Source organism: Marmota monax, unplaced genomic scaffold, assembly GCF_021218885.2.
Source record: "Marmota monax isolate L192 unplaced genomic scaffold, Marmota_monax_Labrador192_F-V1.1 WCK01_AAM20220418_F8-fsc00020, whole genome shotgun sequence".
Taxonomy (NCBI): Eukaryota; Metazoa; Chordata; class Mammalia; order Rodentia; family Sciuridae; genus Marmota; species Marmota monax.
Genome location: NW_026692912.1, coordinates 16,602,338 through 16,629,992, shown reverse-complemented (window position 1 = coordinate 16,629,992; position 27,655 = coordinate 16,602,338). Strand labels below are relative to the sequence as shown.

At 36.0% G+C, this 27,655-nt stretch overlaps 1 protein-coding gene and 2 pseudogenes across 13 annotated transcripts in view; all 3 read left to right on the top strand.

The window, feature by feature from the left end:
• The window catches only part of LOC124097339 (adiponectin receptor protein 1-like), a 57,775-nt pseudogene extending 33,328 nt beyond the window's left edge, over window positions 1–24,447 (top strand).
• Strbp (spermatid perinuclear RNA binding protein) overlaps window positions 1–27,655 on the top strand; it is a 140,696-nt gene that overhangs the window by 34,167 nt on the left and 78,874 nt on the right. Inside the window, exon 1 of one of the 13 annotated variants that reach the window (XM_058581700.1) lies at window positions 24,455–24,581. The exons of the other annotated variants lie outside the window; for them this stretch is intronic. The gene's annotated coding sequence lies outside the window, so the exon portion shown is untranslated. Of the gene's footprint in view, window positions 1–24,454; window positions 24,582–27,655 lie in introns of those variants that run through there. 13 annotated transcript variants of the gene reach the window in all.
• On the top strand, window positions 575–12,509 carry LOC131424439 (dual specificity protein phosphatase 18-like; annotated as a pseudogene).

Here is a 27,655-nt window from a genome sequence, read left to right as displayed (position 1 = left end):
ATGTTTCTTGTCTTCAATGATGATTACAAGGGTACTTTTTTCCAGGACTATTAAATTGTGCATATATATTTTATGCATTTTTCTAATTGTAAATTGTGTTTCATGTTCTAAAATATTGAAGAACAGAAACACAGGAGAAAATAAATTTCATCAGAGAAAAATTGTTGACTTTAGGATTGGACTTTGACATTTGGGTTGTCCTTGCAGCCTTCCAGATGGAGATACATGGGAGGCAATTGGATGTGAAATTTGAAGTGCAGTAGAGAAGTTTGGGCTGCCAATAGATAGAAATGAAAAGATTAAGTTAGATGTGTAGTTCTCATGCTTGGCTGTACATTAGGTTCTTCTGGAGAGCTTAAAAAAATACTGATAACCTGGATTTGACCATAGACCAACTAAACTGATCTCTGGGAGTGAGAACATAACTAGGTTTAAAAGTTGCCTGTGCTTTTATTTATTTTTTTAAATTTTTATTTAGTTATAGATAGACACACAATATCTTCATATGTGGTGCTGAGGATTGAACCCAGTGCCTCACACATGCAAGGTAAGTGCTTTACCACTGAGCTACAGCCTCAGCCCCATGTACTTTTATTTATAACACTTAGAGAACAATTGGGTTACAGGAAGATCACTTGTTCCCTACAATCCATGACTGAGAAATAGAGTTTTGCAAAAATAGAGTTTTGTAATTGCTTTAGATCATAACACTGGTTTAAAATTTGTTTTGAACACAATTCTTTCACCTCATCAATACCATGAATAGAAAAAGTATGCTTTTTATTAAAATAATCATGCATTGTATTTTTGAAAAATAAGTGGAAGTTCCACGCATTTTTACCTATTTGCTTTTTCTGCTATAGTAGCTGCTAATAAAACAATTTTAAAACAGAAGGTTTCCTTTGATTAATTTAGATAGTTATGACTTTTCTGCCTTTGCAGCCAAACATAGAAAATTGTCTCATCCTAAAGTGTCTTTGAGTAGTGAATATGAAGGAAGGTGATTGGTAAATAAATTGTGTGATGTAGTCTGAAAGGCAGACAGCTATAAATGGTGAAAACAATCTTTGGTCTATGTGATATGGAAAAGACAATTGCTTACTCATCTGTCTTTTCATTCCCTTACTGCATTGCTTTATAACCCACCAGGGGCTTATATCCATCAATAAGTATCTTTTTGTTTAAATTTTCAGTTGCAGATGGACACACTACGTTTATTTATTTTTTATGTGGTGCTGACGATTGAATGCAGGGCCTCACACATGCAAGGCAAGTGCTCTACCACTGAGCCACAACCCCAATAAGTATTTATTAACAACTGCTGTCTGTCTGGAAATCTGCTAGGGAATTTATGTAGGTTACTGAATAAAAAATTAGATAAAGCAAATAGGTAAAAATGCGTGGAACTTGCATTAAGTTTGCCCCCCCCAGTGTTCGAGTTGGGTATGGCTTATAAAAGACATTTGAAAGCCGAATTATATGGTAATTATAAGACTACACTTGCCAGAGACTGGAGTGATTTTTTTTGGGCTTGAGAATTTTCGGGTGACTTAAACATAGGTGATTCTTCTGACATGTTGGCCTCCCAGTTCCTTGAGTACTCTTCTCCGTGTAATCTTGTTTTCCTTGTACCATGGGTCTCAGATTCGTTGATAGTACATTTTTCTTTTAATTAATTTTTTATTTATATATGACAGCAGAATGCATTACAATTCTTATTACACATATAGAGCACAATTTTTCGTATCTCTGGTTGTATACAAAGTATATTCATACCAATTCATGTCTTCATACAGGTACTTTGGATGATAATGTCCGTCACATTCTACCATCATTTCTAACCCCATGGCTCCTCCTTTCCCCTCCTACTCCTCTGACCTATCTAGAGTTCATTAGTTCCTCCCATGCTCCCCCTCCCTATCCTACTATGAATCATCGTCGTTATATCAGAGAAAATTTTCGACATTTGGTTTTTTGGGATTTGGCTAAATTAACTTAGCATTATCTTCTCTAACCCCATCTATTTACCTGCAAATGTCATGATTTTATTCTCTTTTATTGCTGGGTAATATTCCATTGTGTATATATGCCACATTTTTTTAATCCATTCATCTATTGAAGAGTATCTAGGTTGTTTCCACAGTTTAGGTATTGTGAATTGTGATGCTCTACACATTGATGTGGTTGTGTCCCTATAGTATGCTGTTTTTAAGTCCTTTGGGTATAGACTAAGGAGAAGGATAGCTGGGTTAAATGGTGGTTCCATTTCCAATTTTCCAAGAAATCTCTATACTGCTTTCCATAATATTGGTTGCACCATTTTGCAGTCCCACCAGCAATGTATGAATGTGCCTTTTTCCCCACATCCTTGCCAACACTTACTGTTGTTTATCTTCATAATAGATGCCATACTGACTGGAGTGAGATGAAATCTTAAAGTGGTTTTGATTTGCATTTCTCTAATTGCTAGTGATGATGAACATTTTTTCATATATTTGTTGATTGATTGTATATTATCTTCTGAGAAGTGTCTTGTTCAGTTCCTTGGCCTGTTTATTGATTGGGTTATTTGTTTTGTTGAAGAAGCTCTTTTCTCCAATGCATGTTTTTGGTGCCTTTGTCTAATATAAGATAATTGTAATTTTATGGGTTAGTCTGATACTACCCTTTTCATTGTTCTTTATCTCCTTGTTGTTCTCATTCTCTTCTTCATCCATCTTAAATACCATAGTCAATCATTATATAGTCTCCTCTGCATATACCTACGTGCCCATGATAATTTTAACATATTCACTAGGCAAAAATTCTGACTCCCCTCTTATTCTGCATCTGTACCTGCACAACTGAATGTATCTGGAAAACGTACCTGTACATCCACATATCATGCTGATTGGTAATATTTTTAAATTTATGAGCTTGAACTTTTTTTTTTTTTAAATTTGTTTTAATTAGTTACACATGACAGTACAATGATCTTGACATATCATACATTTGATGAGCTTGAACTTTAAGTGGGCCCTTAATGCTGTCAGGCAATTGTATGTACCTAGTTCATTTACTCTCTCACTCTCCTTTCTTTCTTTTTGTTAGAACATTATAATTATGCATATAGTATTTGGGTTCATTCATTTTGGCAAAATAACACATGCAAGGAATTTGATTTTAATCTCCATCTCCCCTTTTTTCCCCCTCATCCTTCTTCCTGTTCTCCTTCCTCTACTCTATTGATCCTCCTTTTTACTCCTTTATGTATTTAGTTTTGATTTATCCCCCTTTTTTAAAACTGGTGACAGCTCTCTCCCATTCAGCTGAAGACCTTGCTTCTTTCTCCATTAAGAAAATTGAAGCATTCTGTACTTATGCATTTGCCCTTAACTCCTCTTAGCATAGAATAACCAACCATCTGTCTTTTTATCAAAGACAAGCCCTTCACTTATGTATTAGATATCATCCCCCTCTCAACTATTCAAAGATATTACTCTAGGAACTTTCTAGGTACTGTTTGGTTAGACATGATTCTATGATAAATGAAAAAATTTTAAGTACATTTCATATGAAACTGATTCAACATTCTGTAATTTTTTTTTTTTGGGTTGGGTACTGGAAATTGAACCTCAGGGGCACTCAACCACTAAGCCACATCCTCAGGCTTATTTTGTATTTTATTTAGAGACAGGGTTTCACTGAGTTGCTTAGAGCCTGGCTTTTGCTGAGGCAGACTTTGAACTCATGATCCTCCTGCTTCAGCTTCCTGAGCTGCTGGGATTATAGGCATGAACCACTGTGCCTGATTGTATATCTGTATATATGACTTTTGAGCAAGATTTTTTTTCTTTTCCTTTTTTTTTGAGACAGGGTCTTGTTAAGATGCCAAGGCTAGCTTTGAACTTTCGATCTTCCTGCCTCAGCCTCTCAAGCCACTGGGATTATAGGCATGCACCACTGTGCCCATCAATTTTTAGCTAGTTTTGAGTCTTTTTTAGTTATTTAAAAAAATGTTTTTTAAGTTGTCAATGGACCTTTATTTTATTTATTTTTGTATGGTACTAGCCCTTTAGTTATTTTTATTGGAGTATACCTTATATATAGTAAAATTCACCCTTTTGGGGTTTACAGTTCTATGAATTTGGACACACACATTCAGTCATGTAAACACCAGGATCTATCTGTAGAATATTTCCATTACTGCAAAAGTGCTCTTGGATCCTTTTGTAGTCTTGTAGTCAGCCTGCTCTCATCCCCTCCTGCCCCTGGCATTCTCTGATCTGATTTCTAGTTTTGCTTTTTTCAGAATGTGATATACATGAAGTTATTAAATGTTAATCATTTTGAGTTGTTTTCATATAGCCTAATGGTTTTGAGATTCATCCGTGTTATTGGAAGTATCAGGAGCTGATTTTATTGCCCAGTAATATCTCAATGTATGGATTTTCCACAATTTATTCATACAGTAGTTAGTGGATTTGGGGATGTTTCTAGGTTTTGAACATACAGAGTAAAGCCACTATAAACATTTTTACCTCCCTTGGGAAGATAAGTAGGTGTGGGATTGCTGGGCTATATGGTGAGTAAATTTAACTTTATAAAAACTTGTTTTTCATATTCATCAAATGGAGTATTAGGACTCTTAGTTGCCAAAACCGGAAATTGACTCTGGCAGAAGAACTTATGAATAGGATATTAGATGGCTCATAGACTCTCTTGGAGAGCTGGAGAGACAGATTCAGAACTTATGTATCCAGGGACATTATCCTAGGCACAGTCGCTGGAGTTTGAATTGCCAACTCCATTAGGGAATGTTAGACATTACAAGTAGAACTGCTGCCTTTAGTATCTGGAGGAAGCTGCTATTCTGCTTTCAGCTTACCAGAATGATTCTCTAATGATCTACCTTCTTTTGAGTCATTAGCTTTTGAATCACCATCTAGGTCCTGCCACTCTGCCACTGAACCACATTCCCAGCCCTTGCTTAGCATAATATAAATACTAGTTTACCTTCCTGTTTTCCTTTTTTCTCATCTATCTTTTTTGTAAGTAAGTTTTTTACTGAAGTGTAATTACAAAATATATAAATTATGCATGTATGGCTTCATAAATTTTCATTAGGTGAATTCACCTTTTTTGACCAGTACCCAGAAGAAGAAATAGAACAATACTAGCACTCTAAAACCCTCTTCCTCCTGGTCATGGAACCCTACTTCCTACCAGGTAATCATTATTTATTCTGACTTTATTTAACTGGTTTAATGTTTTTTTTTTTGTTTGTTTGTTTGTTTTTTGTGTGTGTAGTACTGGTGATGGAATCCAGGGCCTTACACATGCTAGGCAAGTGCTTTACCACTGAGCTATATCCCTTTAAAAAATTTTTTATTTTCTGGAAACAGGTTCTTTTTCAGTTGCTTAGGCTGGATCCTCTTGCCTCAGTTTCCCAAGTAACTGGGATTATAGCATGTATCACTGTGCCTAGAAAGTTTTGTCTATTTTCAAGCTTTAATCAAAGCTGTATATTCTGGGTGTATGTTTTCTTTCTTTCAGGCTTTGTGAGGTTCATCTATTTTCTTTTTTTTTTTAAATTTTTTTTAGTGTAGATGGATACAATATCTGTTTTTTATTTATTTATTTTTATGTGGTGCTGAGGATTGAACGGAGTGCCTCAGACATGTGAGGCAAGCGCTCTACCACTGAGCTACAGCCCCAGCCCCATCCATTTTCTTTTTGTGTAGCAGGAGTTTGTTGATATTGTTCCATTATACAAATACAACACTATCCGTTGTACTATTGATGGACATATAAGCTATTTCTAGTTTTTTTGACTAATATCAGTTAGGTGGTGTTATGTACTTGTCTTTTTTGGCTTGCACATGTACATTTCTGTGGGTATATAACATGGGTTGATTTAGTGGGCCATGGATTCTTTGTGTGTTCAGCTTTAGGTAGGAGAACCTGCCAAAATTTTTCTAAAGTAGTTTTGCCATTTTCTCTTTCTTCTCATGGTATACATGAGTTTTTATTGGTCATATATATCTTTTTTTTAAAAAATCTTTTTGTGCTTCAGAAGGACTTTGTGCCACAAGATAATACTTGTTCGAGTTTACCTAATCAGTTGTGTATCTCTTTCATTATCTCTTTGAGGGAGATTTCATGTTTTACCTCTATTATCTTAGTACAGGCACAAAAGACATATAGTGAAGTTGCATGGAAAAATGAGTAGAAGTATGTCTGGAGATGGAATAATCTCGACAGTTTTTAGAAGTGAGAACTTACTGGTCTGAGTGGAATTAGAAGTGATGGAAACAGAGAGTGATAGGATTATTTAATTCAGGTGGAATGTGATCTGAATCTGTAGGTAATTGGTAGCCATTTTTACTTCCTGAGTTGGGAGAGAGTTATTTGGAAGGTGTTTTATCCATTGAACAAGGAATGTGTTTTTGTTTAGAGAGGTGTTCTCCGCCCTGAATTGGAGACAGATATACAAGACGTGATTATGTGACTTTGGTCAGTTTAATCTTGTAGTTTAAATTTTTTAATGAAATAGGGTTTTCGTCTTTCTTTTATCTTGTGATGATTGGAACTAATATGCAAATATGAGTAGATTTTTATAATTCTCTGTATATTCTTTGACATTACAAGATTCAAGAGTTTTGAAACACATAGTGTATGATATATGAAAGGAAATTCAGCTTCTGCTCTTGTAACCCATGTGTAATTCTATAGTATCTCTGGAATGGTTCTGTATTCTCTTTTGCATTGTTTTTTGTGCTAGCACTTTTAGTTTTGCTTACATTAGAAATAAATAAAACATAAAGTGGTATGAAATGTCTCATCTCTTAAGGCTTGTCCTACAAAATACACTGCATTGCTCTTGATAGTTTTTATTATAAAACATCAATTAAATGTAAATTAATAGTTAGCTTCAATATTTTTTAAATTTTTTAAAAAATATTTTTTAGTTGTTGATGGATCTTTATTTTATTTGTATGTGGTGCTGAGAATCGAACCCAGTGTCTCACGCATACTAGGCAAGTGTGCTACCACTGAGCCACAACCTCAGTCCCAAGCTTCAGTATTTTTAGTCAAAAAGAAATGAAACCAAGAATAACAACAAGAACAACAAAACATTCTGTAAAGTTAAGTTGGAATTTGGATTATCCATATGAAATAAATGTATTTTCTTGCTTTATCCACCAAAAGGGTAGAAGCAATGACAGCCAGAAGAGACAAACATACCTAGTTAGTGCCCATAGATTGGGTTTTTAATTCTGTTTCTCTCTAGAAGGAACCTTGAGAAATGGCTGATTCCAGGTGTGGGGCCAAAAAAGTACTGAGTCTGGATGGGTTTGATCAATAATCCAGAAAGTCACAATCCTTATTACCATAATCCTGAATGTTGAGATCCTTAAAGGTCAAAATCCCTAAAGTTTAAAATCTTAAAGAGGATCACAATTCCCAAAATATAACTCCTGAAAAAAGCAAATTTATTTAAAAATACATTTATCTTACATCTGAGAACATAAAACATAGAACAATGTATAGATCCCTTTATACAATAAAATAGGCAATGATATACATATTAAAAAACATAAATACTAAGGCATACTAGTGACAGTTGTGTAGGCATAAGTTATTATTTTTTTTAGGCATAAGTTTTAAGTAGATAAACCCTATTCATGAAGAAATAGTTCAAATAACAGATTGCATAAACAAATATCAATGTGGTTTGTAATTGCATGTACCAAACTTTATAATTGTGGTCATTTGAATTACCATGACAGATAACCCAAGTCTTTTTAAAAATTATTGTTTTTATATATAATGTATATTTTTAGTTGTTGATGAACCTTTATTTTATTCACTTATTTATATGTACTTATTTATATGCAGTGTTGAGATTCAAATCAGGATCTCATACCTGCTAGACAAGTTCTCTACCGCTGAGCCACAATCCCAGCCCAACCTAAGTCTTTTGATGAGATTGATCAAAAACCTTGATGATAAAACTCAGGGTGTAGCTCTGAGGTAAAATGCTTGCCCAGCATGCACAAGAACCCTGGGTTGGAGCCCTAACACTGCAAAACAAAACAAAACAAACTTTAATCTTGTTGTTTTAATTTCTTTATGAAATGGGGCTTTCATCTACCTTGTAGTTTTTTTAAACTAATATATTAATATGATTAGATGATTTCTTTTTTTATACTCTGTATCCTGTGGCATTACAGTATTCAGAATTTTGAAACGTACTAATTAATGGTCACCCAAAAAGCTGAAATTTGGAGAATTTTTATTTTTCATAAGTGTATATGTACAATGCTTATGCACAAAGTCATTATTGTGAAAATGCACTTTCAAGGAGTCAGATTTGAAAAAAAATACATATAATGAATTAGGACTCTTAAAATTTTCTGCATAGTATATACCTTCAATACTGGAAATGATGCAAAGATGAAATGCCTAGTATAGTGAATTGTATAAAATAATACAATTTAAAACAGTGTGTATGTGTATGTTGGCGGGGGGAGCTTAAAAAAACCCCAAAACTTAAAAAGAGAAATTAATATGAAAAAGTGTATTGAAGGGTGATTATGGGCAGTTGCATGGAGGTAGTCTATAAGAACTGGCTGAATTTAACTGTTTAATTAGCTATATTTTGAAGTCTTATATATGGATGAATAGCTGCTTTTTTTTTTTTTTTTTTTTTTTAAGGTCACGACAGTCCTTGGAGCATAGGTTCACAGTCATTTTCAGTGTGCTGCTGCTCTTTTCAAAATTCTATCATCTGGTACATATCAAACATTCCATACTAAATTTTGTGTCATGCTTCTGTGGTGTTTTGGGTATATGGCAATTCATCCTGTTTGTGCTCATAGATAGGCCACAAATCCGGCAGAAACAATACTGGTGATAAACTAACAACTCTGTTACTTAAGTGTCTTATCCTGTGGTGCACATAATTTATTTTTGAACTAGTCAATAACTTGGCTGGCTTCTTTAGGTAAATGCAGCTTCTCCTCCACCCACCTTTATGGTGGTGGTGGGGATTGACTCCATAGGTGCTCTACCACAGAGCTACATCTCCATTCCTTTTTTTTTTTTTATATATATATATTTTGAGACATGGTCTTATCAAGTTGCTGAAGCTGGCCACAACTTGAGATCCTCCTGTCTCAATCTCCCTAGGCTTTGAGATTAACAAGTGTGTACCATTGTGCCCAACCAAATGAAGCTTTAACTTATCAAAGGGTGCTGGAATTTCATCAGCCAGAAGGAATGCCAATGCCAATAAATAACACGTTTTTAAATTAAAAAGTTTTTCTTATTGGTATATTATATAGCAATAAGAAAATTTTTAATTTAAAAAGAATTTGGCTTTTTCCTCCTCTTTGCCTTTTTAAAAATGGAAATTGTGGTTTTGGGGATTTTTAGGACTTCCACATTTGGGGATTTTTAGTATTTTGAGATTGTAATTTTGAGAATTTTAAACACAGTTTTGATCTTTCAAGGTTTTAACATTTGGGATTATGGCTTTCAAGATTGTGTCATTCTACATTATGATCAGCAACAGTCTGGGATATTTTATCAAAAAATAAGGAAAAGACTAGGATAAGGCACAGTCATTTACTTGTAAAGGCTACCACTCATCAAATTTGGGACAATTTGGGTATCACAAAGCATGATGGTAGTAGACATTATATCAAAAACAAGGTTCACAGAGAGCTAGAGAAGGGGACAAAGGGAATGAGAAAGGTGGAGCTCTTTGCAGAAGATGGCCAGGTTATATATGTGAAAGGAATATGTAAGATTAGGAAATTACCTTTCTGCATAGTCAAATGTAATAATTGGGTTCAAGCAAGTATCAGTGGATGTTTAGGTTGTTGGGAAACAGGATATTCACATAGTTTCAAAGAATCATGTCACCATTATTTGTGAAAGAGAAAGTTCATAGTATAGAGATCTGACATTTACTACCTTAATCAAGTAATTAAATTTAAGATCAATGAACTGATATCAATTACCCTCAGAACTGAAACACACAATATCACATATGTGTACATCGTTGCTAGGAATGAGGCAACAGAAGAATCAGAATGTGGGCAGTTGGTCTGGACATGTAATCATTGACATGAAAAAACAAAGATAAAGGAGACAGTTCTAGCTTAAAAGAGACTAGATGAGACAAAAAATACTGTATGTGAATTTTGATTGCATTTCGGATTAAAAAACTTTTAAAAGATTTGGGAAACAAGTTGAGAAAATTTATTATGTCTTTATTGATATCATTGAACTGTTAATTTTCTTAGATGTGATAATGGTATTGTGGTTGTGAGGGAGAGTGATCTGATTCTTAGAAGATGTAGAAGTATTTAGGTTGAGATGAGGTCAAGGGGACTGCAGCTTACTTTTAAATGGTTTCACAAAAAATAGTTATAGCACACGTGGCAAAATCTCAACTATTGGTGAAGTCAAGTGAAGGGTATAAAGGTGTTAATTATAATATTCTTGAACATTTTCTGAGGGACTTAATGTTTGAAAATGAAAGGTGGATCATGTGCTCCTTCCAGTGCCAGGAGAGTGCTGAAGATCCTGGGCCACTTGGTTATAGGTGGCCTCCAATGCTGTGGGATGTAGTTGGGGGACCGCAGCCCTCAGCACGCCTGCCCACAGGACTCGTTTGCCATCACAGGAAATTCTCTGCCCCTGGGACTGAGGGACACCAGCCTTTTCTCAAGCTGAAACTTGAGATACCTACCAGATATCTTCATACAAAGGATCTGTGGTGGCACAGGGCAGTTGGGGCTTCTGCCAGTAATAGGGAAACTGACTCAGTGGAATTGGCTCAACTGGGACTGCTGCTAGAAGAGAAGCCCTAGCAGGTCCAACCCAAACAAGGCTGAAGAAGAGCAAATATGCCCAGGGCCCCAAGAAGAAGAAGAGGTATGGGTACTGATGCTTTGCCTGCAGGCCCACTATGCCATGGAGAAGATGGAGTTAGTTAGTGTGTGAAGTCTGGGAGGGGCGTTGGAGGGTCAATCCCATATAACGTACTTCTTGAATGACTGAAGGATAATGACCATCTGTTACATGGCCACAGACTACTCATGCCCTCATTTTGGGCTTGCTTTATGAGCATCTTCTGGGTAGCTGATTCTTCCCCTTGAGGAAACCAGTTTGCTGGGCCAGCTGGGATTTTGGCCCCTGGGATTAGAATTGGAACTGACTTCTCCCTGAAACCCTTGCCTGGGTATAATCGATGCTGCTTCTTCATGAATGAACCCCCTCACACTCCTGTTGGAGAGAATTTTCCATGGACACAGCTTAGTAGAAAGATGCAGGCCTCATATGTCACCAGCTGCTGACCTACCGCTTTGATGACAGCACCCCTGTGTACCTTTTTAGTTTAGTTCGGGCAGCCCTCAGTCAGTGGCTTCTCACAGATCACCAGAAGCCTGTACATCAGCATTGGTGTGGCTGCCAATAACAAACTCTTGCTATCCAGCAATCAGATCACTTCAGTCATCAACGTCTCAGTAGAGATGGTAAATACCTTCTTATGAGGATATCCAGTCCACATATGTGCCTGTGGCTGATGTACGCATCTCTCAGCTCTATGACTTCTTTGAACCCTTCATCCACCATATCCACAGTATGGAAATGAAGCAGAGCTGTACACTGCTACACTGTGCCAGTGGCATGAGCCACTCAACCACTTTGTACCTTTCCGACCTCGTGAAGTACCCTGTGGACCTAGTTATGTCGGTCCATCATCCAACCCAGCGGTGGCTTTTGGGAGCAGCTCATCTACCATTCAGCAGTATGACAAGAATACTGTACACATGGTTAGCTCCCCAGTGGGAATGATCCCTGACATCTATGAGAAGGAGGTCTGTTTGATGATTCCACTATAAATCATCCCCCAAACTCCTGCTTTAGGGTCAGCTTTTAGACCTGTTGATCCTATATCAGGATCTGAACTTGAACAATCTTTATTGATACGAGAATATACCAGATGCCTTTTAAGGGCAAGAAAAAAGAAAGTGATGCCACAGCTTTCAACTTTGGAATTCATATCTTTAAAAGATTAAACTCAATTGTTAGATGGTGAAGATAAGTTTTCTACCCTATGAGTGGCAGGGTGTGGCTGTTGGCCAGAGGGTGAAATGAGGCAGATGATATCTTGGACAAAGACACCAGTGCCCCAATGCCTGGAGTCCTGCTGCCCTTACTTGGACTGGAGAAATGAGCCTGCTACAGTCCTACTTTGTTTTTTCAAACCCAAAAGCCAGAACCTTAGGCATCATGACACCCCCTGAACTTTTCACAATAAGTGCCAACCTACTGGATAAGTGGTCTTCACTAGTTCTCTAGGAATCTTAGGGACTCCAAAGAACTGCACATCCACCACAGTGACCCTATTCTAGTTTTCTAGATAAGGTTTAACACAGAAGATAGTTTTCAAATAAACATTCCACTGTTATTGAAATAAAAGCAGCCTCTTCCACATACTCACAGGACCTGGCAACCCCTGGAGCTGTCTACTTGTTTCGTGCTGTTTCTCTTTTTGGGAATCTTGACCATGCTTAGACCAAATATGTATTTCATGGCCTCTCTTCAGGAGAAAGTGTTTTTTGGCATATTTTTGGGTATAGTGCTCTTCTGGTTTTTCCATATTGTCTGTTGTCATTCAGAGAATGTCTCACATACTTTTTCCAAACTGGACTATTCCTTAATTGCTCTCCTGATTATGGGGAACTTTGTCCCCTGACTCTTATTACTCCTTTTACTGTTCCCCATAGCCTCGATTCTTCTACCTTTCCATCATCTGTGTCCTGGGTATCTCTGCCATCTTTGTGGCATAGTGGGACTGGTTTGCCACTCCTAAGCACGAGCAGAAAAGAGCAGGCATGTTCCTGGAACTTGGCTTGAGTGATGTTATACTCACCATGCACTTCATTATTACTTAGGGATTTATCAAGGCCACTACAGTGGGCCAGATGGGCTGGTTCTTCCTCATGGCTATGATGTATATCATGGGAGCTGGCCTTTATGCTGCTTGGATTCTTGAGCTCTTTAACGTGGTTTAACACTTGGTTCCAGTTGCATCAGATTTTCCATGTCTTGATGGTTGCAGCAGATTTGGTCTACTTCTGTGGGGTCTCTAACCTTCAGGAATTCTGATATGGCCTAGAAGGTGGCCGTACTTCTCTAAGCCTTCCCACCTTGGGGTGGAGGAGGAACTTCCTAAGTGCTTTTTCTTCTTCTTTTTTTTAATATTTATTTTTTAATTACAGGCAAACACAATATCTTTATTTTATTTGTATGTGGTGCTGAGGATTGAACCCAATGCCTCACACATGGTAGGCAAGCACTCTACCTCTGAGCCCTGCTCCCCGCCCCGAACCCAAGTGCTTTTAAAAATAACTTCTTTGTTGAAGTGACAGGAAGAGTCCGAGTTTCATGTTTCCAGAAGAAACTTCTTAGATAATTCAGTGCCAGTCAAGCTTCAGCTCTTTTTCATAGCCAGTGGGCAATAAACTTTCCATTTCTAGCTGGGGAGGGTGGGGTGGTCAACACAGTTATCACCCTCCTAGGCAGTCATCCACCCACAACAAGCATGAGAACCACTCCAGATGAAATACCAGATGCCTATGTTTGTTAATCTGTTCAAAGACACAGAAAAGCTGAAACCCTGTAATGTCTTCCCTGGCTTCCTGAGCTTTTCTAAGGCCATGTTGTAGGGGCGTAAGCATGGTGACCGCCAGTTCAGAGTCTCCCGAGGAGAGCAGCTGAATTCGGGTGACGGGTGTGGGGACCAGCTAGAGATGAGGTCTGAGAGATAAAGAAAATGAATGGAAGGGAGCAGATCATGTGAGTCCTTTTAGGCCCAAAACCTGTACTGTGAGTGAAATGGGAAGCTGTTCATTTTTTAAAAAATATTTATTTTTTAGTTGTAGATGGATACAATGCCTTTATTTTATTTATTTATTTATCTATCTATCTATCTATTTATTTATTTATTCATTTATTTGAGAGAGAATTTTTTTAATATTTATTTTTCAGTTTTCGGTAGACACAACATCTTTTTATTTTATGTGGTGCTGAAGATTGAACCCAGCGCCCCGCGCATGCCAGATAAGCGCATTACCACTTGAGCCACATCCCCAGGCCTTTATTTATTTTTATGTGGTGCTGAGAATCATCAAACCCAGTTCCTCACACATACTAGGCAAGTGCTTTACCACTGAGCCACATCCCCAGCTCCATATTTTTCTTTAAAAAAAAATTTTTTTTTTCTGTAGTTGTAGATGGACAGCATGCCTTTATTTGATTTCATGTGGTGCTAAGGATTGAATTCAGTGCTTCACATATGCTAGGCAAGTGCTTTGCCACTGAGATACAGCCCCAGTCCCCTGTAGCACACTTTCCAGAAACAGTTATAACCTTTTCCCATCTTTCTTGGGCCTTGATCTGCTTACAAAGCAGGAAGAATACAGACACCAAATTTTACATAGCACAACAAATCATGGAAGTGTGTCCAGGCTTCAAATAACTTGCATTTTAATTTTTTTTTTCTTGGCAGAGTAAGGTAAAATTAAACTGAGGAAAGATATTTAATATTTAATACTAAGCTTTAAAAAGAAACCTGCTGGGGTAAATTGATGGAGTTGCAGAATATCATGCTAAGCCAAGTAAGCCAATCCCAAAAAACCAGAGGCCAAATGTTCTCTCTGATAAGTTGATGCTGATCCATAGTGGGAGTGGGGGAAGGGGAAAAATGGAGGAACTTTGGGCAAGGGTGAAGGACAGACGGGGGAAGGGAGTATGGGGACAGGAAAGATGATGGAATGTGGTGGACATTATTACCCTAGATATATGTATGACTGCACATATAGTGTGATGCTACATTGTGTACAATCAGAGAAATGAAAAATTGTGCTGCTGTTGTGTACAGTGAATCAAAATGCATTCTGCTGTCACATATATCTAAATAAATAAAAACAAAACAAAACAAAAAACCAAAACAACAAACTGCTGGGCTAGGATTGTGGCTCCAGTGGTAGAGCACTTGCCTAGCATGTGTGAAGCACTGGGTTTGATTTTTCAGTACCATGTATAAATAAATAAATAAATAAATAAATATTCATCAACAAAAATAAAATATTAAAAAGCCTATCATTTCTATGTTTCCTGATGCTAAGACTATGATGATAAAAGTAGAGCAGGAAAAAGAGGTGGATTTTAAAAAATGTTGATAATTAAATGAGAGTCTAAAGTATCTTAAGAGATCATATAATTCAACCTCTCATTTTCCTTTGGGGAAAAAAGTGCAGAAATAGGAAACTTGTTGGAGGATACACATCTTATTATTGAGCGAACTTAAAATGCATGAATTCCCTATCGTTGCACCCAATGGTGGACGTAGATGGCAGTGTACATCTTTGAATTATTGTTAATAGATACTATTATTAATCTTTATCCTGGCATTGTATGCATCTTAGAGTCCCTTTACCCCTTTTTCAACCTATGCTTAATTTTATTTGTATACTTTATTCTAAATACTTAATATATAGAATTAGTTAAAGTATTAAATACTGTTTTAATAATAGTAGAGTTGTTAGTATTCACTAGGATTTACCCATATTTGTAGCATTTTCTCAGCTGTTTTCGTGTCTGAATTTCAGACCTTTGATCTTTTGTAATTTTTTTTACCCTTAAGAATACCTTTTAGAATTTTATCTTAGTACCAGTTAGCTGATGGTGTAGTCTGTTTTGTTTTTCTGAAAATGCTTTTGCTTGCATTCATTCTTTTTTTTTTTTTTTAAAGAAAGAGTGGGAGAGAGAGAGAGAGAATTTTTTTTTTTAATATCTATTTTTTAATTCTCGGCGGACACAACATCTTTGTTTGTATGTGGTGCTGAGGATCAAACCCGGGCCGCACGCATGCCAGGCGAGCGCGCTACCGCTTGAGCCACATCCCCAGCCCCTTGCATTCATTCTTGTAGGAATATATACATTGGGTATAGAATTCTTTATGGGCATTTATTTTTTTTTAAGCACATTAAAGATGCTGTTTCTCAGTTTTCTAGCTTTTATTATTAACACTGAGAACTGTCAGTCTATCCCTTCTTTCAGGGTAATCTATTTTCTCATTTAAATTTTGTAACAACTCTGAGATCTAGGTTTTACTTTTGTTTGTATAGACGAGAATATAAATTTAGGATTATTTACCACTGTCAAATAGTTAGAAAATATTAGATTAGGTCTGGGGCTGTAGCTGAGTGGCAGAGCGCTTGCCTAGCATGCGTGAGGCACTGAGTTCAATCCTCAGCACCTCATAAAAATAAATAAAGACATTCTGTCCATCTACAACTACAAAAAAAAAATTTAAAAATGGATTAGATTAAAATTCAGTTCTGTCACAAAAAGCTTTTACTTTACTTACTTTGCCTTACTAGCTCTAACTAAGTCAAAATGCATTTTCTTCTGTTTTTAACAGTATTTTTTCAGCTTTTATAGGTATACTAGATTTTGAGGCATAGTTATGGCCCTCAGCTTATAGTTTGGAGAAAAGCATATGTAAAGTTGAAATATGAGGTTGTATGTAATTAATAATGATAGCTTGTTGTAATAATAAGAGTTTATGCAAACAATTTCAGACTGGACCTGTCTTATGAATGAGGTGGAATTTGGTTTGAATCTCAGGCAGAGTTTGGGGTGAAAATTGTAGAGGTTATTTTAGTCAGGAGTAAAGTTATGAAGAAAGATGTAGAGGAGTGAATGATGGATTTGAGGGACTGATGGCAATATCAATTTAGCTATAGTTGAAGTTTAAATATTGTTTTTGGCTATAAAATTGTATGTGAGATGGGTGCCTTGTTATGGGAGTACCATAAATTTTGTTTCTTTATCATTTAGGGAATAGGTAGTATTTTGAAGAATTGTTTGGGAGTGGGGTGATTCAATGATTATTTAGAGGAAAACAGCTTGACTAATTCCAACCAAAATTTCAATTACAGCTTTGTCAGTTTCTTGCTTATATTGTGGGTAATTTAGTTAACTTTTCAAAGTCTCCCGTCTTCTCATTGTAAATTGGAAATAATAGTACTTACTTTGGAGGGTTGTTGTGAAGATTAAATGAAATAATATGTGCAGTGTATTTAGAACAGTGCCTGGAACATAGTAAGCTCTATTTAAGTGTTAGGCATAATCTGTTATTATCATCTTAATCATTACCAAATTCATGTTAATATTCACCCTAATGTCTGGCATGTGGGTAATCACAATTCTGGTCACCAGTAGAATACATATTAGTAACCATATTATATTTTAATACTTCTGTATTTAACAGCAAATTAAAACCCTTAAAGTTGTATTTACTGTATAACTAACAGTTCACTTAAAGGTTATTTGCCCTGTACATCATTTTGTTATTACATATTCTGTGTCATTTTAGTTCACTCTTCAAAGTTAATTCATTTTGTTAATAAAAACAATGGTGAAGCAAAGCAAACATTCTAAGAATTGTAGAAAAAAGGGAAGAAGTTACTATTAGTTCAAATCAAAAAAGAAATCCCTAAAAATGTCATAAGAAAAATGTGGTTGCTCAATTTGGAAATATCATCTGTGGACACTGTTTAATTTGAAGTATAAAGAACTGCCTACTCTGTTAAAATTTTATTCCAAAGGAAATTTTTTAACGTTTTTGAAGCATCAAGACTAATAGGCAAGAAAACCGTTTATGTGACAGTTCATTAATCTTTAAGAAGTTGAAAAGCAAACATGTGGCAGAGAAGCCAGTGTGGATTTGCAATATTAAAAGGCCACCATCTTCAAATATTGTCATGACGGGCAATGGGAAGTAATTTGAGAATGGGCACCACTTATTTATTTATTTATTTATAGAGAACTTTTAGTATTTATTTTTTAGTTTCGGCGGACATAACATCTTTGTTTGTATGTGGTGCTGAGCATCGAACCTGGGCCGCACTCATGCCAGGCGAGTGCGCTACCCCTTGAGCCACATCCTCAGCCCCACCACTTATTTTTAATAGTAGGTGAGTTCAGCATTAAATGCTTTTAGGGAAATTAATGAGTAGCTAATTGTAATTTTAAGTGAGGTTTAACTTTATCATGTGATTGTTTATTAAGGATCATGTAAATTTGCATTGGCTAGAGAATTTGCCTTTCAGTGGACATTCAGTAAGTCCAGAAGAATTAAAACACATGGTGTATTTCTTAAGAATGTATTATAGGTCTGCTCTGGTCTGTTACCAGTATTTCTTTTTTTTTTTATATATTTATTTTTTAGATTTAGGTGGATACAATATCTTTATTTTGTTTTTATGTGGTGCTGAGAATCAAATCCAGTGCCTGTGCATGCTAGGTGAGTGCGCTACCACTTGAGCCACATCCTATTTGTTTCCATAATCCTTTTGTTTTTTATAAATTGGCAAAGGAGTATTTTTGAATATGGCCTGTTATCTTGGAATAAGAGACTTTTTCCCCCTTTCTAATGTACTTTCCTAACCTTTAACTCTCCTGTTAACAGATTTTCCATCTATTCCATAATTTTTTAATATATATTTTTTTAGTTGTAGGACACAACACCTTTATTTATTTGTTTTTATGTGGTACTGAGGATCAAACCCAGCGCCTCACATGTGCTAGAAGAGCTCTCTAACGCTAAGCCACAACCCCAGCCCCTATTCCATAATTTTGAATAACATTTTTTTTTAAAACCCATCTTACATTTTCATATGACAATATCATTTAGGTTTCTATGGCTCTTATTCATTTTTATAGTGATTCTTTTTTTTTTTTTTTAAATATCTTTATTTTATCTTTATGTGGTGCTGAGAAACGAACCCAGTGCCTCACGCATGCTAGGCGAGCGCTCTACCCCTTGAGCCACATCCTTAGCCCTTTATAGTGATTCTTAAAGCTGCTTTTATCTTTTAGGTTGTCTTTGCAGTATAAATAATGCTAAATGGAAAACCTAGCTTTACATTTTATGTTACTGGATGATCATTTCTTCCTGACTCCTTAGTTCATTCATTCTTTATTTTTTGTGGTATGGGGATTGAACACAGGGCTTGCACATGCTGGGCAAGCACTTGATTTTTGAGCTACATCCCCCACTCTTAGAGCAATTTTTAATTGATTCATAATAATTATGAGGCAGATAAGGTGGCTGTATTTTACTTCAGGGCATTTTAGTTTGGAGGACCACAGGTTTTGGCATATAGCATACTTGGGTTCAAATTGTAGATTTGCCCCTATGTGCCTTTGGACAAGTTATTTAATTATTTGAGTTTCTGTTCTTAATTCTTAAAATGAAGACAAATCATATGGTTTTCCCCTTGTAGTGTTGATGTAAATGTTAAATTGCATGATTAGTGTAAAGCATCTTGTCTATTCTGTGAAACATGGGAGATCAAAAAATGAAGATTCATTTGTCAAGGTGGTCAGCTTACAAAGTTGGTCATGCAATTGTGCATGACATGGTAGCAGTGCTTGCTATCTATGTGAACAGTTCTCTTAAATGAATTATTTGGAAATAAAGCACCCTTTAGGATGACTGTGGTCAGCATTTCAATTTTAAAGCATATTCCTGTAAACTTGGATTTGCTTCTCAGTAAAAAGTGATAAGCACACTGCAGCTATGGTCATGGTGTGTAAAATGCTTAGAGCTGGTAGAGAGAATCAGTGACAAGACTGTTTTTAAGTTATGTGTCTAGCTGTGCTACAGCTATAGAGAATGATGAGGACTTGCACATATTCTTCACCAGAGGTATTAAAGTTATAAGTGGGTTGTCAGTCATTTATTCATTTGTTTATTGATTTTACAAATATTTGAGAACCTATTATCTAGGTGTTGTGATATGTACTAGGGATATAGTAGAGAACAAAGCATATCTGGCTTCAAGGAACATGTACGTAGAGAGCTGATAAGTGGTACAACATAAGACAAAACTGATTCCGTGAGAGCACATAGAAGTGCTCCTTAATTGAGTCCAAACTAGGCATAGGGTTAGGAAGAGGGTAAAGGTGTCAAGATCAGGGGAGATGATTCCTAGGGAGAAGGCATTATCTATGTTGAGTGTATGGTTATTGTGGAGAGTTATGATCATTTCTTTCATAACTTAAGAAGTTAAGGATGGTATTTTGAAAAATTTAATTTCAAGGGTTAAACATTTTATTAGTGAGAGTAGGTAGTTATTATAGAGTAAGTACAATTGAATATTATTTTTAGCAGAAGAGTGAGAAATCAGATTTATGAAATAGTTTATTTTAATGTTATTGAGAATTGGAAGTAGAACTAACTTCGTAAAGGCAAGAGTCTGAAATCTCACTTGGAAACTGAGTGCCGCCTTGCTCATGCAGTTTTAGAATATTACCAATACTGTATTTATTGAGTGCAAGAAACATTCATTGGACTATAAATGAAGTTTTCATGGTTCAGATCCCTATCCTGACTCCAAGCATTGAGAATTAAGATCTGGGAGGCCATAATGAGTTGGGGAGCTATGTAGGAAGTGCTTAAAAATTGGACTTTGGAATCACGCAACTGACTTAGTAACACAGGTTATGAAACATAAGCTTGAATTTATATCTTTGCTCTGATACTCATTAGCCCTTGATTTTGGGCAAACTATTTAATCTCTCCATTGAGCTCTTTAAAGACAAGATTGTCCAGTTTTAAAATAACTCTGAAGTATGGGGGGGTTGTGGCTTAGTAGCAGAGTGCTTGCTTAGTGAGGCATTGGGTTCAATTTTTAGCACCATATAACAAATGAAATAAAGGCATTCTGTCCATCTGCAACTGCAGAAAAATTTAACAACAACAACAACAACAAAAAAAAAACTCCTCTGAAGTAAAGTGGTTATTCAGAGATGAAGAACCTGAGATTCAGAGAATTTGTATGTTTGCTCAAGGCCATTAACCCTCAAATGGTGGTAATCACTATTTAGACCAGAATCTCTGATTATTAATGAGGTGGGTAAGGAATAGGGGCTAAGATGCGGATACCAGAAACTACAATGCAAAGTAAGCATATGGATTTCAAGTAAAATTTTGTTTTTAATTTTACTGGGTGCAGTGGTACATGCCTGTAATCTCAGCTATTTCGGAAGCTGCGACAGAAGGATCACAAGTTTGATGCTGGTTTCTGCAATTTAGCAAAACTTTGTCTCAAAATTCAAAGTTAAAAGGTCTGGAGGTATAACTCAGAGGCAAAGCATACCTGGGTTCAATCCTAAATTCCAAAAGAAAAACAAGAACCTCTCCCCAGGATTTTATATATACAAAATATACTTAAACACATTAAGTCACACACACATATGTGTGTGGGTGTATATACACATATGTTGGTATATGGTATGTTGGTATATGTATTCCAATCTATGTATGTGTATTACAGATTTTTATTTATTTTAAGATTTAAATTTTTTTTTTTTTTTAGTTGCAGATGGACACAATACCCTTATTTTATTTGTTTATTTTTATGTGGTGCAAGGGATTGAACCCAGTGCCTCATGCATTCTAGGCTCTTACCACTGAGCCACAACCTCAGCCCCCAGATTTTTATTTTCGTTTGTTCATTTGACTGTAAGTAGGTTCAGATGTTGCCAGAAAGGAACTAAAAAGTGCTTTGTGAGCACAGAAAAAGAAGAATTAATTTTATGCTTGGGATATGATGAGGGGAGGCTTTCTATGGAGCTGGCATTGAGGTAGGTGGGCTTTTTTGGAAGAAACTTTATGGCATTATGAGTCATAAAGGAGCCCCATGTCTGCAGACAGGTGATCTGGTTCAAATTCTGCATCTGCCACTAGCTGCTTGATCTCAGATAGGTTATTTCATTCCTTGAAATTATCAATTCCTCTGTGCAAGTGATATAATTGTAGTTTCCATAGAGGGTTTATGTGGATTAAATGAAGTAATGCATGTAAAATATGTAGCTGAATGCTTTGACATTATTACTATTAGGGATTATTGGGGAGGTTTTTTCAGGCTGAGGGAATTTAGCCTGTTCTGTTTTTCTGTCTTAATAATATCAAGTGGTTATACTTTTCCTTTTATTAGTCCTAAAATAATGGATATTTAGAATTATGGAAATTTAGTAGTATTCTTGAATTGCAGAATTTGTTAGAGACAGAAAGAACCAGTCACAAGCTCATGGTGTATTGTATTACTGTTCCTTGAGTTCAGAAAATTGGAAGGTTAAAAGGGTAATCTTCCTCTTTTAGACATTGTACTTTTTAGACTATTTTCCTGAATATTAGTTATTTCACAGTAGCCTTGGGGAGCATATCATGCAGGAGGTATTATTTTTCAGAAAGCAGAATTCACGGAGGCAGAAGAAAAAAGGTCTTTATGGCTGTAAATGGCCATCCAACACTGAAGACCTAATTTCTGACTTAAGTGTGTTTTTCCCTTTAGTTGTCTGTGAATACAGTACCCGTCAGGAGACCTGAATTTGCATTTAATCTCCATCACTCATAATCTTCCAAGAAGTGTTTAATTTTTAAGTTTGTCTTTTCTGTCTGCCAAATGTTAAGACTTTGAACTACATAGGATTGTGATGCTGAATTTATTTTGCATAATGCTCTATCAGAATTATTTCATATAATGCTATATGGAAATATTTATTTAACACTCAAATTTATTCACTTGTAGCTTTGTTGATTGCCTACTGATAATGTAGGAAGGAAGTGTTCCTATTTCTAGATTACCTTTAATGTTCTTAGAATGATTATTTGAGGGTTATTATTCTTGATAGTGATGTAAAGGGTCTAAGGAAAGCCTTGGAGACCTGTGAGTGTTTGACAAGTGAAGAACAACACTTAAATGACTGAATTCATTTCATATCATTTGCTAGCATTGTTTGTTCTATCCCTGTGTTTTCTCTGTCTCTGTTTTGTCTCAGTATTACCCGATGATTAGATAGTTTAAAGCCTTGCAGCTAATAAGTACATTATTTAGAGGTTTGAAGTTTGTTTTTACAGTAGAAATTTGGACAAGAGGACCCTTTTCACATGTGAAAATCATTGTTCTCGAGTACTTATCAATTATTTATATACACTGCTTCCCTCGTGAACTTCTGTCAGAGATAGAATATAAAGTTCTATAAATGCCATATTAACTGGAAGAGCATTAAATGCAGCAGTCGAAACTCTTTAGAACAAATTCTTTCTTTTTTGAGGGGAGTGAGGTATGCATGTATATATATATATATATATATATATATATATAGAGAGAGAGAGAGAGAGAGAGAGAGAGAGAGAGGGGCACGCACACACACACACCTCTCTTAATCACTGAGCCACATCTTCAACCCTCAACTCACTCAGTTGCTTATTAGGGCCTCACTAAGCTGGCTTTGAACTCTGGATCCTCCTGTCTCAGCCTCACGCCTTATAGGCAGGTGTTCTTATAGGCTATGTCCCTAGCCCATCAACTGTTCACAGTCAAGTAAATTTGACTTTAAAAAAAAAAAAAATGTGTGTGTGTATGTGTGTGTGTGTGTGTGTGTGTGTTTAGAGACACACACACACACACACACACACACCTCTCACTTAAGAGGACAGAAACTCAATTCAGTAAAAATTTAGGCTAAACAACTTAAAAGGGTCTTCATCATTTCCTTGCCTTCTTTTTTTTTGTGGGGGGAGATACTGGGGATTGAATCCAGGGGCACTGAACCATATCCCCAGCTCCCCCCTTTTTTTTGTTTTCTTTACAGACAGGGTCTCACTGAGTTACTTAGGGCCTCACCAAGTTGCTGAAGCTGGCTTTGAACTCTGGATCATCCTGCCTCAGCCTCCTGAACTCCTGGGATTAAAGGCGTGTGCCACTATGCCCACCTTGCCTTCAGTTTTTGTATAGTTTTATCACATTTATACCTATTAGAAAAAAAGCTTTTTTATTTTGGTTTTATTTTTATGAAATAAAACAATTACTCTATGATTTAATCATTTGGGATTTAGCATTTTACTTAATATTGTGTTATTAAAATTTATTCTTTTTCCCCTCTATTGCCAGAGATTGAACTCAGGAGTGCTTAACCACTGAGCCACATTCCCAGCCCTTTTTATATTTGTTTTGAGACAGGATTTTGCTAAGTTGCTTGGGGCCTCACTAAATTGCTGAGGCTGGCCTTTAAATTGTGATCTTCCTTCTTCACCCTCCCAGGTCACTGGGATTACAGGCTTGTGCACTGTGCCTGGCCAACATTTATTCTTATTGTTACACATCATTGTAATTCATTGATTATTTTCTGAATAAAAACCTTTTTTGTTTACATATGTTTGTATATATATCTTAATTCATTCTCCTGTGTTATGGGCATTTTGCATGTTTTCCAGTTCTTTTTTTTTTCCCTATTGTGAGCAGTTTGCTATGAACATTCTCACATGTCTCTTTTTTTTTAAATTTTTTTTTTTTTAATATTTATTTTTTAGTTATCGGCGGACACAACATCTTTGTTTGTATGTGGTGCTGAGGATCGAACCCGGGCCGCACGCATGCCAGGCGAGCGCGCTACCGCTTGAGGCACATCCCCAGCCCATCTCTCACATGTCTCTTGAGGTATAGGTGTACATCTCTCTTGATGTAAAACTAAGAGTAAAGTCCCTGGGTTATAAAGTGTGGTGGTATTCAGTTTGCGGAAATGAGACCAAATATTTCCCCCAGCTACAATGCATAAAAAACCATGGGATCTCTGTCCTTTTTAGCTCTTGCTTCTGAGACTTTGTAATTTTTTGGAGCTTGAATGGATGTAAAATGGTATTTCACTTTTATTGCATTTATTTGATTACTTTTTATATGAACTTTTCTTTCATTTTTATTGGCTTTGTTTTTTTTTTTTTTTTTGCTGTGAAATGCTTGTTTATCCCTACTTCCCACCACCTGAACTCCTGGGTTGTTTGTGCTTTTATTTCTGATTTTTAAGACTTCTTTATATTCTCCATGCTTACTTTTTGTTGGATGTATATATTCTAAAACTCTTTCTGGTTTGTAACTTTTCTTTTTATGTTATGTAGAATAGACACACACATTATATGTATATCATATATATTTTATATACATTTTGTGTGTGTTGAGAGAGAATGCGCACATGTGCACATGCGCATGTGTATGTGTGTTTGAGAGTGTGAGAGAGATGCTGGGACATTTCTAGACTCTTACAGTGTTTTGTGATGAACAGAAGTTCTTGATTTAAATGTACTCAGATTTATTTTATAGTCACACTTCTTGTCTTTTAGAAATAATTGGCTTTTTTTTTTTTCATATTGTCAGTGTTTGTTACCACTATAGCTGACATTTATTTAAAAAGTTTCAAGATTGCAGTGGTAGAACAGCAGAAAAGAAGAACATGAAAGCAGAATGGAAAGCATTTTAGAATACACATACACATGTGTGTAGTGTGTGCATGTGTGTGTGTGTGTGTGTGTTTGTGTTTGTGTATAAAAACTATCAGTTGCCTATCCCCAACACCTAGATAGAAATAATTTGTTAAAAGCTAGATTCACATCTGTGTTTTGAACTCAAGTACCTGAGTAGGGTTTACTAGTCTACTAGCATTGCTAAATTCTCATCAGTGTATGTTTCTTAAATGATTTACCCTTTCTCTGAGCTCTTCTTTCCTTCTTTTCTTTTCTTTTCCTTTCCTTTCCTTTCTCTCTCTCTCTCTCTCTCTCTCTCTCTTTCTTTCTGTAGTGTCTGTTGGTAAGAAAATGAGTATGACCTTTGCAATCCATCTAGACAAAATTTTAAAAGCTATTACATGTATTCATGTTATTTATTTTAGAAAATATTTCTATTGCTGAACTTTAAGAAATTTATATTAATCTTCTGTAATAAAACATTTAAAAATAATTCTTTATACCCTAATTTTAAATTTAAAAAATTGTTTCACGTAAATGGTATTGTGCTAGGCACTCTGATGCTTATCAACAGCATTTGTGTGGGAAATCCACATACCACCTGTCACTTCTATATGTGCACTCTGTTCTATAGCAGATTTGAAATCTGGAGTCGCCTGTCACAGTGCTTGTGCCCAGCTATGCTTTTTTGTTTGTTTGTTTGTTTTTTAATCATCATCCTGTGCATTTTATTTCTGTTGTTGAAAAAGTTACACAGAAGAACTGTGCTTTATTAAAGGGTATGATTCATTGCCAGTACAAGGTTACCTTTTATTTGTGTAGTGCTTTAGCAAGAGCTTTTATGTGCATTTTCTTATATTTAATTCTTACCTAAAACCTATGTAACTAGCAGGGCAGGTTGTAGTCCTACTTTTGGCTAATACTGAGACTCAAAGGCATTATGTTAGCCTTTTCCTGGTACATGTAGGCACTTTGTATTTGTTGGCTGGTAGGCTGGGTGTATGTATGGATGGATAGATGGATGAATGAATGAATGAATGGCTAGTTATTCTTACTCTAATACTCTTTGGATTACAGTATAGTTTCATTCTTCACTGTGCCTCAGCTGAGATCTTGGTAGTTTTAGATGCTAAAATATTAATTTAGACTTTCACATCTGGGTATGATAGAGCAACTGGTTCTAGACTAGCCTTCATACCATAAACACCAAGAAACTAGACAAAATATATGAAATAACCCTTTGACCTTTGGGCAACAGACAGCACAGACTGTAATCTAAGTGTGCTAAGTAGGCAGAGAATTGGTTTGGGCTAAAATTTCAGGGTAGAGGAAAGGAAGCTGTATAGGAGAGGCTCCTAAATGTTTGTATGTGGGTCCCTTGTGAATTTTTGACAGAGGGCTCTTCATTTTGGGGAAAGACTATGGAAGGTTTATCAGGTGGCTGCTACAGCATTGGCAGTGGAACAGAGACAGTAAAGGTGTATAGTTGGGGGATATTGGCACCATGCCCCAGCCACAATTAAGAGACCAAATCAATACCACAGTCATCTGGTGATACAGCAAACTATAGCAATAAAATTTTACTAAAACAAACACCTGTTCACTTATATAATGTCTTTGGCTAATTTTGCATTACAGTGATGAAGTTCAGTAGTTTGCCACAAATATGGTATGGCCCACAAAGCAATGATATTTACCTTTTGGCCCTTTTAAGAAAAGGTTTGCTGACTTCTGCTCTAGGCTAAGGCCTGCTGTGAACCCAAGCTTATAGTCAGTTTCTGACAAAGTCTTCAGGGGAATCAGAACTTGGAGGTTGATTTATGTCAGGGTGGAGGAACTTGGGAAACATTTTTGGCTTCCTATAGACCTGCCTTAAGAAAAGCATTACTGGGGCTGGGGCTGTAGCTCAGTGGCAGAGTGCTTGCCTAGCATGTGTGAGGCATTGCTGTTCGATCCTTAGCACCACGTAAAAATAAGCAAATAAAATAAAGGCATTCTGGCCACCTAAAACGACAAAAAATTTAAAAAATAAAAAGCATTACTAGACTTTATACCTTAAAAAAAAAAAAAAAAGGAAAAGGTTCTGGGAAGCAATATTTACTGTGTGCTTTGGGATCTTCATAATAGTGATAGTGATTTTAGTCTTAACCCTTTGATACTTTCAGTGTCTTTAATTATTACTTCCCTAGATAACTCAAAATATGTCTCATTCCACTTTAAAAAATAAAAAAATTCTTATCATCTTCTGTCTTCTACTTAGTGTCAATATTAGTTTAC